At 45.5% G+C, this 19,826-nt stretch overlaps 1 long non-coding RNA gene across 8 annotated transcripts in view; it reads left to right on the top strand.

The window, feature by feature from the left end:
- The window catches only part of LOC115029857 (uncharacterized), a 243,969-nt gene that overhangs the window by 71,287 nt on the left and 152,856 nt on the right, over positions 1-19,826 (top strand). For 7 of the 8 annotated variants that reach the window (XR_015046088.1, XR_015046087.1, XR_015046091.1 and 4 more), the window contains one exon: positions 5,673-5,760. This is a non-coding gene — a long non-coding RNA (uncharacterized LOC115029857). Of the gene's footprint in view, positions 1-5,672; positions 5,761-7,425; positions 7,525-12,944; positions 13,050-19,826 lie in introns of those variants that run through there. The other variant, XR_003835413.2, reaches the window with a different exon arrangement.

The raw sequence follows: 19,826 nt of genomic DNA on the forward strand, positions 1-19,826 counted from the left end.
CCATGTGAACAAAGCAAGTCTTGAGCAAAAGGGCAGAAGCCCCAGAGAGAGGTGAGAGGACCCTGTACTCTTCCCCTCACACCTCCCTAAGTAAATAGCCCAGCTGCTGCCAGCCCTGCGGCCTGCCCTTGCCAAACCCAACAGCCACCCTCAGGCTCACTTTCTTTGACCTGTCAGCAGCAGCAGCAGCATTTGGCACAATTGACCATTTTCTTCTTCACTTGGTTCCCAAGGCTTTACTGCCTCCTGGGTCTCCTGTTGTCCCCACCCCCCACCGCTGAGGCTTTCTCTGCTTTCTTTTTTGTCATCCTTCTGACCTCTCCTGTTGGAGAATCTCTTCTGTCAGCTCTCATTCCCTCCATCTTACAGTGTGAAATGCCATCTCCCCAGCTCCACACCCCCAGCGTCCATGTCTCCTCACTGGGCCTAGCCTCGCTTCCCCATTTCAGCTAGACATCTCAAACTTTGTAAGGGCCAATTCGATCTTTCTCAGACTATCCTACCAGATACTTAGGGCTCAGACCTTGGAGTCTTTCTTGACCCTTGTCCCCCAGGTCCTCACGTTCCGTGTCACCAGTACCTGTCCGTCCATGTGGCATCTTTTAGCATTCTCACCCCCTCTCCCTGGTCTCCCCTGGTCACTATCAGTTCTTGCCTATTCTGTGTCAGCCAGTCTGACAGCTTCTGTGACTGACCCTGCCCTTTACAACTCAACCAACCAAAGAGACCTTCTGGAATATCACCAGGCTATGTCCCTCTGCTCAGTGTTTCAGTAGTGGTGGCTGGCTCAGCTGCCCCAGCACTTGCTGATTCAGTGGCTGCATGCTCAGAGTCAAAGCCAGTCTTTATAGTAGCCTCAAGGCCTAGGTGGACTTCCTTCCTCCCTCCCTCCCTCCCTCCCTCCCTCCCTCCCTCCCTCCCTCCTTCCCTCCTTCCCTCCTTCCCTCCTTCCCTCCTTCCCTCCTCCCCTCCTCCCCTCCTCCCCTCCTCCCTTCCTCCCTTCCTTCCTTCCTTCCTTCCTTCCTTCCTTCCTTCCTTCCTTCCTTCCTTCCTTCCTTCCTTCCCTTTCTGATGTTCTCAGTTTCATCAGAACCCAGGGCTTCCAAGTCCTCACACAAAGCACTCTACCAATGAGCCCCCAGGGTCCTTAGCATTCCTGCCTACCCTTTTACTAGATCGGTTCTGGGCCTGCTACTTTAAAAAAGTTGATGACTTTGGATCTAATCAGGCTTTCCTGGAGATACTCCCTCCAGTCAGACCTTAAACACTTTGTTAGTTCCTCTGCCTAGGCCCTGCCCACCCCCACCTCAAGAGCAACACTCCTTTCATATCAGGTCTTGTTAGAGTATCTCCACCTGTATTTTACTCCCTTTCCTCAGGCCATCTGATGCTCTTCCCTACATTTTTTTTCCTACTTCTCCTGTACTTACAGCTATGGAACACACCAATGTTTGGCTTGTTTATCTTTCTCAGTTAAAAGGTGAGTTCTGGGAGAACAGGAATTCTCCTGCTTCCTCTTCCTTCCGTGTGTGATATGTGTGTGTGCGGTGTCATTGTTTTGTACCTTATTAATAACCTTGAGACTGAGTTTCTCTCTGAACCTGTAGTGTGCCATTTTGGCTAGCCTGCCAGGGAGCTCCCAGCATCCACCTGTCTCTGCCCAACTGAGATGCTGGGGTGACAAGAATAGGCAGCCAGGCCTAACTTTTGCAAGGGAATGAAGATTTGAACTTGGGTCTTCAGGCTTGCAATATAAAGATTCTTGCTTACTGAGCCACTTCACTGACACTTTTTTTGTTGAGATAACATTTCCCAAGCCAGGAATGGTGGCTTGAGAAATGCCTTTAATCCCAGCACTTGGGAGGCAGAGGCAGGCAGATTTCTGAGTTGGAGGCCAGCCTTGTCTACAAAGTGAGTTCCAGGATAGCCAGGGCTATACAGAGAAACCCTGTCTCGAAAAAACAAACAAACAAACAAACAAAAAATCCAGTTCCAGGGGCTCTGAAGCCCTTTTCTGGTTTCTGAAGCAGTGCACACAAATAGCACATGGACATACACATGTAAGTAAAACACTCAGACATGTCAAACATCTTAAAGTAGTACCTATCAATCAGGAAATGCTAAAACACACCTTTTTTGGGGAGGTGCTGGAGATTAAAGCCAGAACTTCATACACAATGAGGCCCTAATGAACACACACACACACACACACACACACACACACGCATGCATATATATTAATGCATATACAATAACACATGTATATAGCATACAATAACACACAAATATATAATTCACATGTACAGTAACACACAAGTACACAATAACACACAGCAAGTACACCTCTCCACTTACACAGATCTTAATTAATTTCTCTTATAGTGGGTTTCAGTATGTATGCCATATGCAGACACTTGCTGTGAGTGCTCTGCAAGTCTGGGTACCTGAGTTTGAGTCACCAGTATCCATATGAAAGGCAGGCATGTGTGTGCTTGCGACTTCCATTGGGAGGAGCAAAGATAGCAGACCCTGCCTAGCTGAAATGGCTAGCCTTTGTCCTTCCATGTAAAGAGTTTAATATTTATTCTTTATAAGTAGTAGCAGGAAAGATAGCTTTGAGGTTGTCTTAGTCAGGGTTTCTATTCCTGCACAAACATCATGACCAAGAAGCAAGTTGGGGAGGAAAGGGTTTATTGGGCTTACACCTTTACAGATGGCGGCCATTTACAGATGGCTAGATGGAAAATGCGGGGACAGCTAAGGCACTTTCTTGGAGAATTCATGGTCTCAGTTTCTGCACTTCATCTTCAAGGCAGGATGTTTAGGAGACACATTCCAGCCTTTTTCTATCACTCTTTCTGGATACATTCCTGTTGGTTTCTCTCTTCCTCTCCCCTCTTCCTCCTCCTCCTTCTTCTTCTCTCTCTCTCTCTCCCTCTCCCTCCCACTGCATGCATGCATGTGGAAGTCAGAGGTAAACTTGCTAAAGAGCTCTGACTGTTCTTCTGAAGGTCCTGAGTTCAAATCCCAGCAACTACATGGTGTTTCACAACCATCCATAATGAGATCTGACGCCTTCTTCTGGTGCGTTTGATGTCAATCAGCTACAGTGTACTTATGTATAATAATAAATAAATCTTTGGGCCGGAGCAAGCGAGCAGAGCAGAGGTCCATAAAAACAAAAAACAAAAACAAAAACAGAAAAAAAAAAAAACAACCAACTTTCTTTTCCTATGAGTCCTGGGGATTGAACTCAAGTCATCAGGCTTGGTAGCAACTGGCATAATCCACTAAGCTGTCTCACCTCCCTGCTCTTGGTATCAAGCTCTCTGAATTCCTGGAGCATCCTGGATATGTTTATGAGATGAGGCTTCATGGATTTAGTCACTGTGCCAAGGCTGCTCCTTCCTTCCTTCATTGCTCTCTCTTATTCTGGCCCATTCCTTCTCAGGCTGGGCTCATGTGTTTCTCTCAGGGGCTCTCTGTCAGAGTAAGTCGTCTTCTTGTCAATCCTACCACGAGAACATGATCACTGCTTGATTCTTTTAAAATTCCTTTTTGTTTTTTGTTTTTTCGAGACCGGGTTTTCTCTGTGTAGCCCTGGTTGTCCTGGAACTCACTTTGTAGACCAGGCTGGCCTCAAACTCAGAAATCCGCCTGCCTCTGCTTCCCGAGTGCTGGGATTAAAGGCATACGCCACCACACCCAGTTTTAAAATTCTTTTAACATATGCATATTGTGTGTGTGTGTGTGTGTGTGTGTGTGTGTGTGTGTGTGTGTGTAGGCCACAGGGCAACATCTGGGATTTGGTTCTCTCCTACTGTGTAGGTTCCAAGGATCAAGCACCTTTACCCACTAAACCATCTGGCCAAACCCTTCTATTTTTAACCTTTTAGATTTAACAGTAGTAGTTTATAGGGCACAAGTACTTGAGTAGATGAGTGAAGGAATTGATCTTTAACTCTATGCTTCACTATTTCAAAATTACTTCAGCAGCTGGAATGGCTTTTATACATTAGATTGCATATCCTCTACCCAACCCCTGTGTGTGTGAGCCTGTGTTTTTTCTATCTGTCCATCTGTTCCTCTTCTCTCCTCTCCTCTCCTCTCCTCTCCTCTCCTCTCTCCTTTTTCTCCTCCCTCCCTCCCTCCCTCCCTCCCTCCCTCCCTCCCTCCCTCCCTCCCTCCCTCCCTTTCTCTCTGTCTCTCTGTCTCTTTCTCTCTCTTTCTCTCTCTCTCTCTTTGTTTCTTTCTTTTCTTCCCCCAACTGGTCTAGAACTTGATGTGCAGACCAGGATGGTCTCAGACTCACAGAGCACCGGCCACCTGCCTTCTGAGTGCTAGGATGAAATGCATGAGCCACCATAGCAGCCTCCTTTCTTTTCTGAGGTTGAACACAACTCTAATTTATCTGTATACTAGTATAACCAGGCCAATCCGTTCTTTTGTTTTGTTTTGTTTTGTTTTGTTTTGTTTTGTTTTGTTTTGTTTTGTTTTGTTTTGTTTTTGAGACAGGGTTTCTCTCTGTAGCCCTGGCTGTCCTGGAACTCACTTTGTAGACCAGGCTGGCCTCGAACTCAGAAATCTGCCTGCCTCTGCCTCCTGAGTGCTGGGATTAAAGGCGTGTGCCACCACACCCGGCCATTCATTTCTAAGTAAATATTTAGGTTGTCCCCAGTTCTCTTTCATTTTGGTTTTTTGAGGCAAGTCTCATGCAGCTCAGGCTGACCTCAAACTCCTGATCCCACTGCCTCTCCCTTACTCCTGAGTGAGGAGATTATAGCTATAGGTGTGTGCTTCTCTACATTTTTACTATGAAGAATAGGGCTGAAAATAAGATCTTAGAGATTCTTCCTTTCTCTCTCTCTCTCTTGTGTGACTGTATGTAGTGTGTGTGTGCGCGCTCACATGTGTGCATGCTCCAGTTCATATATGGAGGTCAGAGTACACATTTGTGGAGTTGGGTCTCCCCTTCCATCTTTATTTCCATGAGTTCCAAGGATCAAACTCAGGTCAGATTTCCAAAGCAAGTGCTTTTTCCTATTGAGCCATCTTGCCAGGCCAAGATCCCACTTTCAGTTGGCTTTATACCCAGCAGTGGGGTTGTTGGATGGAAGGGTAGTTCTAGCCTTAAGGTTTTGGCGCTCCCGCCATTTTCCATGATGGCTCCCACCATTCTCACCAGCAGTGCAGTTTCCCATCTCTCTGGATGCTCACCAATAAGTTGCCAATGTGTTGTTTTTATTGCTTTATTATAGCTGTGTTGATAGGTTCTGGTAAGGCAGCAGCTGCTGCTTCCACTCCTCGTCTTCCTCCCCTTCCTGTTCCCCTCCCTCTCTTCATCCTGACACAGTCTTTATGCCCAAGCTGGTCTCAGACTTGGGACCCTCTTTCCTCCATCTCCCATGTGCTGGGGTCAAAGGTGGGTGCCACAACACCCACCTGGCATTTTTTTTTCTCATGTAGCTGTTGGCTATTGGTGTGTCTCCGTTAATGAAATGTCTGCTTTTAAATTGGGTTTTTACTCTCTTGTTGGTGTATTGTATTGTAGAAGTTCCTTACATGTTTTGGAAATTAACCCCTGACCAGATACAAGTGAGAAATATTTTCTTTTCTATTCCTTTTTCTTCTTTCTTTTCTTTTTTTTTTTTTTTTTTTTTTTTTTGCTGTAGAGACTGCCTTTAGCGATTCTTAACATTGTCCACGGCCATTACAACATCAAAAAGAGGCATGAGCCAAATGTTCTTCACAGGAAACTGGGTAAGTAGATCTCAATCCATGCATATAACACAATTGCTCATGTTAGTTTAAAAGACATATGGTTCTGGGCAGATTGATGTGGAGATATATAAATAAATGTAATGTTGAGCAAAATGAGAAGTGTTTTTTTTTTTTTTAAAGATTTATTTATTTTTATGTGCACTGGTGTTTCGCCTGCATGCATGTCTGTGTGAGGACATCAGATCCTTTGGAACTGAAATTACAGGCAGTGTGTGAACTGCTATGTGTGTGTTGGGACGTGAACCCAGGTCCTCAGTGGAAGTGCTCTTAACCACTGAGCCATCTCTCCAGGCCAAAATAAGAAGTTTTAAAACTACAGATATGGCAAGGCTGTAGGGTGTTTGCCTAGCATGAGTGAGGCAAACACTCATTGGGGATTTGGTTCCCCAAGTTTGGAAAATCCCAAAGCTAAAACAAAATTCCACAGAATAAGATCCTGATTTCAAGAAACAAAAAGTTATAAATATATAGAGGCAGACATACTGTGAGTTAGTGTTTGTTTTATGTTTGAAAAGAGCCTTGCTATGAAATCCAGGCTGTCCTTGAACTGCTATCAGGCTTCTAGCCTCTGACTCTCATGTACAGGGATTACAAGTGGGAACTCCACACCTGGTGTGCATTCCCCTCCGCGTGCGCTCTCAAACACACACTCGAACACACACACACACACACACACACACACACACACACACACACAGAATATTGATATGATTTTAGAAGAACCTAGTGCTGTGGATGTAGCTCAGTGGTAGAGTGCTTTTCTATATCTATGAGGTATGAGGCCCTGGCTTTTGATTCCTTAGCACCACAAAGGGGGAGGAAAAAAGAGGGGAAAAAAATCCCTTAAGACTCAGAATGACTGGGACATGCAGTAGAAACTGTTTCATTCTTATTTGTAGACTTTGCTGCGGTTCGTTATGAACTTGCTTTTGCTTCTAGAATGTAAAAAGAACCATAGAAATTAAGAAAACAACACCTGACTGGAAAGAGTCATTACCGTATTAAGAATTCCATATGTCTCAAAAATTGATTCTTAGCTGGGTGATGGTGGCACACGCCTTTAGTCCCAGTGCTCTGGAGGCAGAGACAGGTGGATCTCTGAGTCCAGATTGGTCTAGAGTGAGTTGCACAACAGTCAGAACTACACAAAGAAACCCTGTCTTGATGAGAGAAAAAATTGCTTCTTAAGTTGATTATACCTTTGTGGATTTTTGCAGCATCTTCCAGAAATATATCACTTTCACCATTCTGCTCTTGTTTTTACTTTCAAGGGTCTTTTTTTTTTCCCTATAACTACTGAACTTTATTTATTTATTTTTTAAAAACAAACATTTTATTTATTTTTTTAATTCAAGGGTCTTTTTAGAGTGCACAGAAACCCAAGTCCAGGGAGGGGAGATGCAGTGTCTACCCAGAGTCAGAGACTGTAGATTGGGATTTTGTTCACATGGATCTAGCCCAGGATACATGCTAGGATAGGAAATCCCAATTACAGGCAGATGGGAAAGGTAACCAACTGTGGGTTTTAAGGCACATAGTCTTCTTTTTAACTCCTGCCTTTACCAGCTACAGGCTATGTGAGATCTTGGGTAAGTGGGCAAGATTTTTTAAAAATTTTGTTTTGTTTTTTGTTTCTTGAGACAGTGTCTCTCGTCGTAGCCCTTGACTGTCTTAGAACTCGCTATATAGACCGGGCTGGCCTCGACTCAGACATGTGCTTGCTTCTGCCTCCACCTCCTGATGGTAAGTTTCTTCACCTCCCTTTCTGAATGTGGGCTCTTATCATAATCAGAAATGGTCTCCTCACATTCATATTACAGGATTGTTGAGAGGTGAAGGACCCAAATGGTGCTTCATAACTGTTGGTTTTTGTTGTTGTTGCTTGGGGGGGGGGAAGGACTGCTCAGCACCTGAAAGAAATTAGGATAGATTAAAGGAAGTCAAAAGAGGAAAGGAAGATACGATTCCATTTCCTAGTCACTGTCTCCCTCCTCCCCACTCTCTTTTTTCCTTTTAATTAAGCCTCCTGTTGCTAAGTGCTAGCAGATGCGTAGTAAGTGGTAGCTCAGTAGGAATTGTAGGAAGGGCCTGAGGCAGTACTTTGCAGTCTGTGGAAGGATAGGGGGCTTGCATGGGCTGGTGAGAAACATCCACAAACAAGGGACCAGGTTGTTCTCGGCAGAACTGCGTCAACTCGGGAAGCCAGGGCCTCTCAGCTCTGAGAGAGGCTTACTAGTCATGAAAACACCCAGCCTAAGGAACCATAGCCTGGTGTAGATAGGGCTATTACAATAGCCCCTAGGCCAAGAACTCTGTCAGATTTTCTTGAGGTCTGTGCCAACTAAGAAGGCACCCTGAGATTTTCCTTCTGACGAGCTGAGAATTCCTAGTCTTGGGGGGGGGGGGCGGGGCGCTAAGGGGAGGGGAAGAGGGAGAGGGAGAGAGAGAGAGAGAGAGAGAGAGAGAGGCAAGAGGTGCTAGGTATTAGTAAATTATTTCTCTGCTGGTGAAATTCAAACCAGTTTAGATTAGATTAGATTAAGGGCCAGGACTCCCAGGGCAAGTTCACTGGCTCCAAGGACTAAGGCCAGAGGCGTTGCCATGGGGTGGGGGGTGGGAGGTTGAGGGTGGAGAAAGGGCATGCGCAGACAGAGAAGAGAGGAGACCACTAAGTCTGGATTAGTTAGAAGGAGCTTCTGGGGAAGCCTAGCCCTTGGGCTGGGAAGTTCAGGGGTGGGGCAGGATATGCCAGGTAGAGACTGAGGAATGCTGGGAGAGGCAGGAGGCCAGGTCTGCTTTCATATGTAACATGTCCCTCGTTGGGGGTGGTGTGGGGTTAGAAACCAAATAGAGGTTTGAGAGGAGTCCTACCTGGCACCCCATGCGGGTCTGCACAGAGGTTTCCCAGTCTGCCTTCACAGCCATGGGGATTGAGATGTATGGTTCTATGACTGTATCCAGGCTGGTGTAGTTTCAGGGGTGCCTCATATGGACCCTATAAGAAGCATTTTTTTGTTCTATACCATCCTAATGCTGCAACCTTTTAATACAGTTCCTAGTGTTGTGGCGACCTCCCCACAACCATAAAATTATTACATTGCTGCTTCATACATGTAATTTTGCTACTGTTAGGAATTGTAATGTAAAATAGATGTCTGATATTCAGGATAGGTGATATGTGAACCACTGTTTTGCATGGTGCTTGACAAATAATGGTGTGTTAGTCAGTGTTCCGCTGTGAAGAGACACCATGACCTCTGCAACTCTTATAGAGGAAAGCATATAATTGGTGCTGACTTACAGTTTCAGAGCATTGTCACCTTGGTGGGACGCATGCTGGCACGCAGGCAGACGTGACCCTGGAGAAGCTGAGAGTTCTGCGTCAGGATCTATAGGCAGCAGGAAGGGAGAGGCAGTGGGCCTGTCTTGGATGTTTGAAACCTCAAAACCAGTGACACCCTTTCTCCAATAAGGCCACATCTATTTCAACAAATCTATTGCTCCTAATTCCTGTCAAGTAGTGTGACTCCCTAATGACCAAACATTCAAATATGTAAAACTGTGGGAGCCGTTCTTACTCAAATCACCACAGATGGTAATAGGTAAAAACTTTTTATATAGTGTTTTCATGTGCTAGCCACTGTTAGATACATGCACACGTGCACACACACACACACACACACACGTGCGCACACATACAGAAATACACACACATATATACACAAATATGCACACACAGGGACACATACACACACATTATGCACATACATATGCACACACACAGGGACACATGCACACACACATACACACACACACACACACACACACACACTTCTTTTATTCCTCACAGTAGTTCTAGTGGTGAAATATCTTGTCTTTCCAGTTAAGAAAATCGAGACATGAAAAGGGTAAGGTATCCAAAGTCACTTGTAAAACCGACAGAAGCCTGCAGTGAGTGAGCTGGCTAGACTTGGGGTCCTCACTGCTCACTCTCCCATGTTATTATTGTCATTCAAACTTTTTTTTTTTTTTTTTTTTTTTTTTTTTTTTTTTTGGTTTTTACGAGACAGGGTTTCTCTGTATAGCCCTGGCTGTCCTGGAGCTCACTTTGTAGACCAGGCTGGCCTCGAACTCAGAAATCTGCATGCCTCTGCCTCCCGAGTGCTGGGATTAAAGGCGTGCGCCACCACGCCCGGCTCATTCAAACTTTTGAGCCTACAGTTAAAAGTGGGAGGTATGTTAGGCTATGAGAGAGCTGGCTTCTCTTGGTAATTCACCAGAGGATATGAGGATATTCTTATGTCACATAGGACATGTCTTAGTTAGGGTTTTACTGCTGTGAACAGACACCATGACCAAGGCAAGTCTTATAAAAAACAACATTTACTTGGGGCTGGCTTACAGGTTCAGAGGTTCAGTCCATTATCATCAAGGTGGGAGCATGGCAGTATCCAGGCAGGCATGGTGCAGGAGGAGTTGAGAGTTCTACATCTTCATCCAAAGGCTGCTAGTGGAAGACTGACTTCCAGGCCATTAGGGTGAAGATCTTATGCCCACACCCACAGTGACACGCCTACTCCCACCAGGTCACACCTATTCCAAAAAGGCCACACCTACAAATGGTGCCACTCCCTGGTCTAAGAATATATAAACCATGACACCTGGCATGCTAGCCCCTGAATGGAACATTGTACCTCAGAGTCCCCTCATTCCTGATCAAGTCCCTCCCACTTTATTCAGTAACCCATTTGCATTCAGTGTTTGTTTGAACTTGGAGCCTCAGGTACCACCTGTCAGAGCTGCCCACATTCCAGAACCAGATCCTTCTCTGCTTTTCCAACCATTCTTTCCCCCATCTCCCTCATCTCCACCCCACCCCGCCCCTGATCAATTCTCTTTGTTGCATTAATCTTCCGTCCACGTTGTATGATTGTGGCTTTTCCTTCTTATTTTATTTTATTGAGACAGGGTCTTTCTTTGTAGCCTTGGCTGTGCTAGAACTTTACTCTGTAGACCAGGCTGGCCTCGAACTCACAGAGATCTGTCTGTTTCTGCCTCCTGGGTGCTGGGGTTAAAGGCGTGCTTCACCATGCTTGGCATTCTTTATTTTCTTCAAAATTTATCCATTCATATATTTTCTTTTCTTTTCTTTTTTCTTTTTTGGTTTTTCAAGACAAGGTTTCTCTGTGTAGCCCTGGCTGTCCTGGAACTCACTTTGTAGACCAGGCTGGCCTCGAACTCAGAAATCCACCTGCCTCTGCCTCCCGAGTGCTGGGATTAAAGGCGTGCACCACCACGCCCGGCTATTTTCTATTTTTAAAAGTATATTTACCTTTTAACTGATGCTTATATCAAGAAAAATTGTACACACTGGGTTGGGGATTGTAGTTCAGTGGTGGCCCAGCAAGCTCAAAGCCATGTTTGATTTCCAGCACTGCCAGCAAGGGAAAGTATATATTTATGTGGTAGCAAGATTTCAATACTTATATACCTTGTCTACTGTTTAAATGAGGTTAAGCATATTTTCTTATTTATCATTGTGTGTATTGAAATCATTCAAAATCCTTTCCCCCTGATTTTTAAAATTGATTAAATTATATTTAAAATTTTTATTAGACTTACTCTTTTCATTTCTTTTCTTTTCTTTCTTTTTTTTTTTTTTTCAATTTTTTGAGACAAGGTTTCTATGTGTAATAATAGTCTTGGCTGTCCTGGAAGTTGCTCTATAGGCTAGGCTGCTTTCAAACTCACAGAAATCCCTCTGCAAGTACCGGAATTGGTGCCTCCCAAGTACCAGGATCCAAGGTGTGCACCACCATACCCAGCTAGATTTATTCATTTTACATATGAGTGTTTTGCTTGCATGTATATATGTGTACTGTGTGTGTGCTTGGTGCCTGCAGAGGTCAGGAGAGGGTGTAAGATCTTCTGGAACCTGGTGACCCACTATGTGATGTGAGTACTGGGAATCGAACTTGAAACCTCTGTTAGAGCAACAAATGTGTTTAACTGCTGAGCCATCTCTCCAGTCCCTTCAGCCCCTCCTCTAGCTCTTTAAAAATGTCCAGTGCATTATTATTCCCCTACTGAACCATGACACACCAGAGTGTCTTGCTCATCTCTCACTGTGACTTCAGAATGAAGGAAGGGAGTCTGAATCAGGCTGGAGGCACTTCTGAACTTTGCCATGCCCCAGGGCTGTGCTTTGCTCTTTGTGTTATTTCCCATTATGTGGTTTGGGAAGATGCTGCTAGATGCCAGGTTAGAGGCTGTGGTGGTCAAATTAGCCAGCGGTGCAGAACACATCCCACTAAAGGAGAAAGTGCTAAAAAGCCAAACTACAACTATAGTATGCTTTTGGAGACGGCTCTGGCCAAAGAGGCTGCCTTTTGCTTTACTCTGTAGTCCAGGTTGACCTCAAACAATCTATCCTGGCGCTTCTGTTTCCTGTGGATTGGGTTTATAGGTGGGTACCATCACACTCAGCTCTGGTTTAAAAAACAAAAATTATTGTTTTTAGTCAGGGTGTCACTATGTATCTCTGACTGGCCTGGAACTAACCCTGTACTCCAGGATAGCCTGGAACTCATAGAAATCCACCTGCCTCTGCCTCCTGAGTAATGAAATTAAAAGATTGAGAAAAAATTTAAAACTGTATTAACAACTACAGAAATTAAAAAAAAAAAAAAAAACATTTTATGAGCTATCAAGATAGCTTAGCCTGAGTTTGATCTCTGGGACCCTCATGGTGGAAGGAGTAAACAGGCTTTCTCATGTTATTCCCTGCATGAACACACACACACACACACACACACACACACACACACACACACAGAGAGAGAAAGAGAATAATGTAAATTTTTTTTTTTTTTTTTTTTTTTTTGGTTTTTCGAGACAGGGTTTCTCTTTATAGCTCTGGCTGTCCTGGAGCTCACTCTGTAGACCAGGCTGGCCTCGAACTCAGAAATCCGCCTGCCTCTGCCTCCCGAGTGCTGGGATTAAAGGCGTGCGCCACCACGCCCGGCTTATGTAAATTTTAAAAATTAAAAATTTTAACAATTTTTGTAAATTGCTTAACTGTGTGTGTGTGTTGTTTTTAACGTCCTTCTTTTCATTGTTATGGTCATTGTAAGATAATTGTAGAGTTTTATCCGATTTTTCAGGCACGCTTATCTGAACATCCCTAGAGTTCTTCTTAAGTGGCTCAAGAGATGGAAGGAGGGGCAATAGGGGCAGCTGAGAAAGGGGGCTTTGTCCTGCTTATGGTCCCCCAGGTGAGTCGGGGTCCCTGAACTCTTAGGCACTTTTGTGCTTCCAGCTGTGTGGGGAAGGGCGGATTAGCAACATAGGCAGACTTCCGTTTTTGTTTGTTTGTTTGTTTGCTTGTTTGTTTTTTTAAACTCAGCACCATCTGCTTCAGGGTCTTCCCAGGCTTAGAGCATTCCCCCAAGTCCCTCCTCCCAAGAAGGTACCCACATCTGGAGGTCTGAATTCACTCTGGACAAGTGACAGATGTCCAGACTGGAAAACAACAACCAGTCAGCCGGCTACCAACTCAGTCTGCAGTCATTTCTATCACCTAGGCAGAGCAAAGAGCCCAGGACGCTGCCGTGCAAAAGTAGCCCGGCCTAAAGAGACTTGGCTGCACCACAGTCTATCAGACAAAGGCATGCAAAGAGTTTGATGGCGAGGACATATAAAAGTTCGTGACAGTAGGTAGGAGTGATTACTCAGGCTGAGACTGATGCCCACAGGAAGGCTGCAGATGCCAAGCGCCATGGGAAGCTGAGTTCTCTTTGACAGGGCTCTGTCTTGAGAATCAGTGCAGTCCTGAGGGAATGTGCACAGTGCAATTAGAGGGAGACTGTGATAGGAACAAAGCTGCTTGTGTAAGTGTGTGTGTGTGTGTGTGTGTGTGTGTGTGTGCGCGCACTAAACTCTCTTCAGCGTAGTCCGGAAATTCATTCTGTAACAATGAACTGTAATTCCAAGTCAGTGACACCTTCTAAATCCTCGCAGACTCTGCCCAAAATTACAGAGGAGGCATGGTGAGTCCATTCCGTTCAGTCAGAACTGGATAGCTGTGTACTTTGCTCAAATGCCTGGGATCTAATGGAGATGGGCCGGCAGCCAGGAGCAAAGCGAGTCAATACAGGGCTTGGAGGAACGCTGATTCTCGGACAGATAGTGAGGAAAGGGCCAGGATTTGAAAGCCTGACCTCGGAGTCTTCCTGTGTAATGAACACAGCATAATGGAGGGCTGAGATCTGAGCCCCGGTGCACCTGTGTCTGAGCGAGCCAGCCAGCAGCTTGGCTGTATCCCTCAATAACGTGGTGAGCCCGGTGGGAACCCGGCGGCCTTCAAACTGCCTTGTCTGTGCACTGGACAGAGCAGGAAGCAAGTAATTTCTTCTTTGGGAGACAGGCATGGGACTCAGCGGTCAAGAACTTGAACTTGGCTTAGAGACCTCGTGTTCCATTTATTAACTATGCGGACTTGAGCCCATTTATGCTGAGTCTTAGGTTTATCTGTAAAGTCGGGGGAGGAAAGTATAGCACTTATCCTACGGGAATGTTATGAGGATTGAGTAAGACGAGGGATTTAAAAAGCACTTTACAGTGTATATGGCACTACAATTGAGTACTTGATAAATATATCCAGTTATTAAAGAATATGGTCATGGGGCTGGGGTGTGTGTCCAGTGGTAATGAGGCCCCATGTTTGTTCACCAGCACCGGGAGAGTGTTGGGGGAGGGAGATAATGGCTCAAATGACTGAGTGGGTAAAGGTGCTTGCTGCCTAGCCTGGCAACCTGAGTTCAGTCTCTGAGACCCACATAGTTGAAGGAGAAAAATGAACCCAGAAAGTTGTCCTCTGGTTACATGGGCACCACATTGCACATATACATGTATGTACACACACACACAGAAATATAATAACAAAATTGAAAAAAGGGTTGGTGATCACTGTAATAGTTAAGTGCTTTGTTGCTGTGACAGATTACTGGAAGATGCAACCTCAGGAAGGGTCCATTTTGGCTCACAGTTTGTGACATGTTCATTGACAGCAGGATGTGAGGTAGCTGATCACAGTGAGGAAGCAGAGACATGAATGCAGAGGCTAAACTTGGGTTTTCCTTTTCATTCAGTATGGGACTCTGGTCTGTGAAATGATGCTGCCCATGGCTCGCCTCCCCTCCATTTATACACTCTAGCTACTCCCTCATACATGCTTAGAAACTGCCAGGATCTGGTCTCCTTGGTGATTCTGGGTCCCTGTCAATCACCACTGCCATTACAGTATGATGATAACTATGTTTTCATCTCTCCCTCTATGCTCTCCTGGCATGGCTTCTTCTACTTTATTCCCCACCTCGAAATATAGAATGGACTCAGGCTGTTGGATAGAGGTGGGTTGAAGTTTTAGAACAAGGCTCTCATGACCACAGCCTTAAAATTCAGACTCACAAGCCGGGCAGTAATGGCACACGCCTTTAATCCCAGTACTTGGGAGGCAGAGGCAAGCAGATTTCTGAGTTCGAGGCCAGCCTGGTCTACAGAGTGAGTTCCAGGACAGCCAGGGCTACACAGAGAAACCCTGTTTCGAAAAACAAAAACAAAATCAAATAAACAAATCAGGCTCACAAACTCAAAGAACAGTTTTCTGAAGTTGAAGTGGGAGACTTGCCACAGAGGAATCATAATTTGATTTCACTCTTAGCCAACCTTGAGTATCTCAGAGAAATACTTCTTCCAAGATGGGAAGCTGTGAGTTGACCAGGAGTCTGCATCTCTAGCAAGCTCCCAAGTGATGCTTCTGCTCCTCGTTCTGAGATCACGTTTTATCTCTAAAAGTCCTAAAAGGCCTTGAGTCCCTTGGCACAGTAGCACATCTGAGCTTTAGACTTCTTCACTTCCTTGAACACACTCAGCTAGTATTGGATGTAAAGCACCTCACTTGCTAGGTAACCTTGGTTTTCAGATGAGAGGTGTGTGGATTCCTTTTGTTGACCTGTTGCCTGGAGCATCTTCCCAATGATTCTACTTGATTACTTTGGCTTACAGTTGGCATTTGCATTTAGTGGGAGATAGCCATGGCCAGTGGCCGTGAGGGTTCAGCAATCCCTGGAAACATTCACAGGATTTTCTTTGCCTGTGTCCTTGTCTGGAGAGTTCCTGTAGCTTTTAGCAGCAGTGTTTCCGGGGGAGTCTGTTTCCTCAAAGGCATTCACCCAAAATAGCTCTGAATATGGCCTGACAGAAGAAAATCGCATACTTACTAAAATCTTTTTGATCCAGTTGCGTAGTTCCCCACGTGAACGATGTTGTGTGTGGTGTCCAAAGGTTGGAGACGCCTACACGGGGCTGGAGAAGCAGTGAATTCTCCTTGGATCTTCACAGCATGCTGTATTCCCTCACATGTCCCTTTGGAAGGTATATATAACTACCCTCCTAGCCAAACTGCCACAATCTTTATTAGAACAGCTGTGCCCACTTGCAAACGATCATCACAGCTGGGCTCGCTGATGACCTTCCATCATAGAAGGAGTGTTGGGGAGGGTCGTGGGACCTGGCACTGGGTATCCAGGTACTCCTCCCAGTCAGTCATATGCAGTTCTGCTGTCATTGCGTGAGGCCTTGGGTTTGGAAAGGGACCAGCTTACACTGCCGGGGAAGACTCCTCCACAACCATCCTGGGGATTTTTATGTCTGTTGGGTGCAGACCTTCCAGTGTGGCTGCTTTCAAGTCATCTATGTTTCTGCCTGTACGCACTCACTTCTCTGCTCTGTAAGTAAAGTTAATGAACTCATTGGTTTTCCAGAGTAAACAATGGGGGATGTTATCCTGTTCTGTCATTGGTTGGGACCTTCAGAGATTGTTTACATCTCTCCCAGGGAAGGAGTTGTGCCAACAGAAGCCTAGACTCTCCCTGGTTGCTGTACATCTCATCTATTTCTTTCTCTTCTGTAATCTCTGTGGAATATGCTTTATCTTCTTAACTGTTTTTCTTAGGTATCTGTGTATCTCTAAACTTGGTACCCCAGGCCATAGCTTCTGGATTTGATCAGAGGCTTGGCTTCTCTCTTCTCTTCTCTTCTCTTCTCTTCTCTTCTCTTCTCTTCTCTTCTCTTCTCTTCTCTTCTCTTCTCTTCTCTTCTCTTCTCTTCTCTTCTCTTCTCTCTCTCCTCTCCTCTCCTCTCCTCTCCTCTCCTCTCCTCTCCTCTCCTCTCCTCTCCTCTCCCCTCCCCTCCCCTCCCCTCCCCTCCCCTCCCCTCCCCTCCCCTCCCCTCCCCTCCCCTCCCCTCCCCTCCCCTCCCCTCCCCTCCCCTCCCCTCCCCTCCCCTCCCCTCCCCTCCCCTCCTTTCCTCTCCTTATCTTTAGATAAAGTGCCACATCTTTAGAAACCTTTGTCTATTGGATAATGTTAGGTTTGGAATGTTAGTGCTATAGATTAATTTTCTTACTGCATTCATTTGGTCTGTGTATGGGCTGGGATAGGTGTGGGTGCAGCACTACATGCATGTAGAGGTCAGGACACAACCTGTGGGAGTTGGTTCTCTTTTCCCATCGTGTGGGTCCTGAGAATTGAACTCAGTTATCAGGTTTGGCAGCAAGCACTGTCACCCACTCCCTCTCTTTCCCCACTTGATTTTTCTCTTAAGGCAGGTCTTACTGTGTAGCCAAGGCTGGCCCTTCAACTGTGATTCTCTTACCTTACCTTCTCAAGTGCTGCTATTGTAAGTGCCAGCCACTAAGGTCCACTAAAGAAAAAGTGTGTGTGTGTGTGTGTGTGTGTGTGTGTGTGTTCAAGACAGGGTTTCTCTGTATAGCTCTGGCTGTCCTGGAACTCACTCTGTAGACTAGGCATTTTTTTTTTTTTAATGTGTGTTTTAAGAAGCACACAAAATCTGTTGCTTTCTGTATTAACTTACTGTCACTGTAACAAAATACTTGAAATGTTGGTCCTTCGAAGAAAACCCGTATTTTGGTTCTTTGTACTTCCCTCAACCCCTCTTTACCTATGTAGCTTAGGCTGGGCTTAAATTTGTTATACAGTCAGAGTGGCTTCCAGTGCGTGATCCTCCTGTCTCAGCCTCCCACTTGCTGGGGTTATAGGTGTATATCAGTATGCTTGGCTTGACTAGGGTTCCTGTCCGTGGTTGAGTGTAACCATTTGTTTTCAGCCTCTGGGGACAGTGTTAGCCCACAAGGATGGGGAGGATGCTTACCTCCTGGCCAAGAAGCAAGCAAGCAAACAACAACAAAAGAGCCTGGGGCCCTATAATCCAATTTTCCTAAGGGCAGTGACATAACCATCTCCCAGAAGTCCTTTCCCCTTAGGTTCATAGCATCTTTCAATAGTCGTTCCTCTGGGGATCAAACCCTTAGCAAGTTGGCCTTAGAGGACTACTATTCACCATCTGTTTACTAGACTGGGACAAAGGGCTAGTAGCAGCTTTGATCAAGCCATAATCCAAAGGTTCAGGTATTATGACCACGAACCAGGTTTTCTCTTTTTGTGAGCACCGAGGTCCCAGGTTTGTTGGTGATGGTTTTGTTTTGTTTTATTAGCTAGGTTATCACTGTGTAGCCCTGACACTCAGGTGTGCACGCAAATGCTAGGATCACAGGCACAAGCTGCCTTTTTTAAAATTTATTTTTTTGTGATGCTAGGGAATGGAACACAGGGCCTCGTGCATTCTCAACAAGTGCTCTACAGCTAAGCTGTACTGCTAGTTCTTTAAGCATAGTTTTATTTCGAGACAGGGTCTTACTAAATGGTTCTGGCTTGTCTACCATTCACTTTATAGCCCAGGCGGGCCTTGAACTTCTGCTGCTCCTGTCTCAGCCTCCTGCATGGCTGAGATTACAGGCCTGACATTGTTTTTCCAGGTGCTGGCTTTTGCCTCATCTTCTTCCATCCCGAGTGCTTTGTGTTGCTTTTCAGGTGGTGTGTAAGGCCTGCTCTTTGTTCTCATAGAGTATGCCTATAATTAGACCACAGCCCCAATGGCACCACCTCCTCTCTCGGTCCCGCATGGGATTTAGCATCATCTTCATGTCTGATCAGCATGACAACAAAATAACGATGTCGAACATTCAGGGTCAAGGACAAAACCAACAGCATGCCCCTAGAGACGGATGCTGCAACCCCTTTGAACAGGGATGAGCATTTCTCAAAGCCTGTGCTCTGTAGCATCCTCAGGGTGCTCCTCAGAGGTAAAGCCAAGATCAAAGGCACAGAGAGAACGTTCCGTACCTCTACCCCTTCTCCAAGACTCACCGTGGTGATTATCAGTGCACATTAAAAGTCAGAGAAAAGACAATGACAGGCTTAGTTTTCAGAACACATTTGACCATAAGGAGCCTTCTCTCCTTCCTCAGCACATACCACTCAGCCATGGTGAGTATGATCTATAGATTGGTATTCTAGAAAACAGAATTTGAGATGAGCTTGCATGGACATTCAGCTCATGACAGCCTATGGAGTGCTGTTATTCTGTGGCCCATATTCCTCTCTTGTCGGGCAGAAGGGGAAAATGACAGATGATACAAACTCCTTGCTTAAAAACAGTGTGTCTTGCCAGTCTGTTCCTCGTTTGGAAGGGAAATTCTTAAGTCAGCCCATGACTTGGGGGTATCCTGGTATTTTTTTAGGTATTATGTTACGAACAAAACTAGGTATATATTTAAACTCCCAGGCTGGAAGAAGCCTCAAGGGTGGGAGAAATCTACTACTGCTGGCCTATGGCTGCTCACTGTGGTAGTAGGAATCGGAGTGATGGAATAGCCCAGTTATTGAGGTTGGTGCGAGATCCTCCATCTGTCATATATTGTGCTATCTCTCTCATACCCTGAGGCTGGACAACACCAATCTTAAAGAAGTTCAGCATTGCAGAACTTAGAAAAGCTCTCCTTAAGAGGCACAATGAGCAGGGAATAAAGCCAGTACCCAGCTCAGTGTCTGGGTGTTCCACCCCGGAGCTGTGCACTCAACACATTCACCCTTCTGATTTTTTTCCCACACCTGTGTAGGCCTCAG

Source organism: Mus caroli, unplaced genomic scaffold (assembly GCF_978045245.1).
Source record: "Mus caroli unplaced genomic scaffold, Mus_caroli_1 scaffold_19, whole genome shotgun sequence".
Classification (NCBI taxonomy): domain Eukaryota; kingdom Metazoa; phylum Chordata; class Mammalia; order Rodentia; family Muridae; genus Mus; species Mus caroli.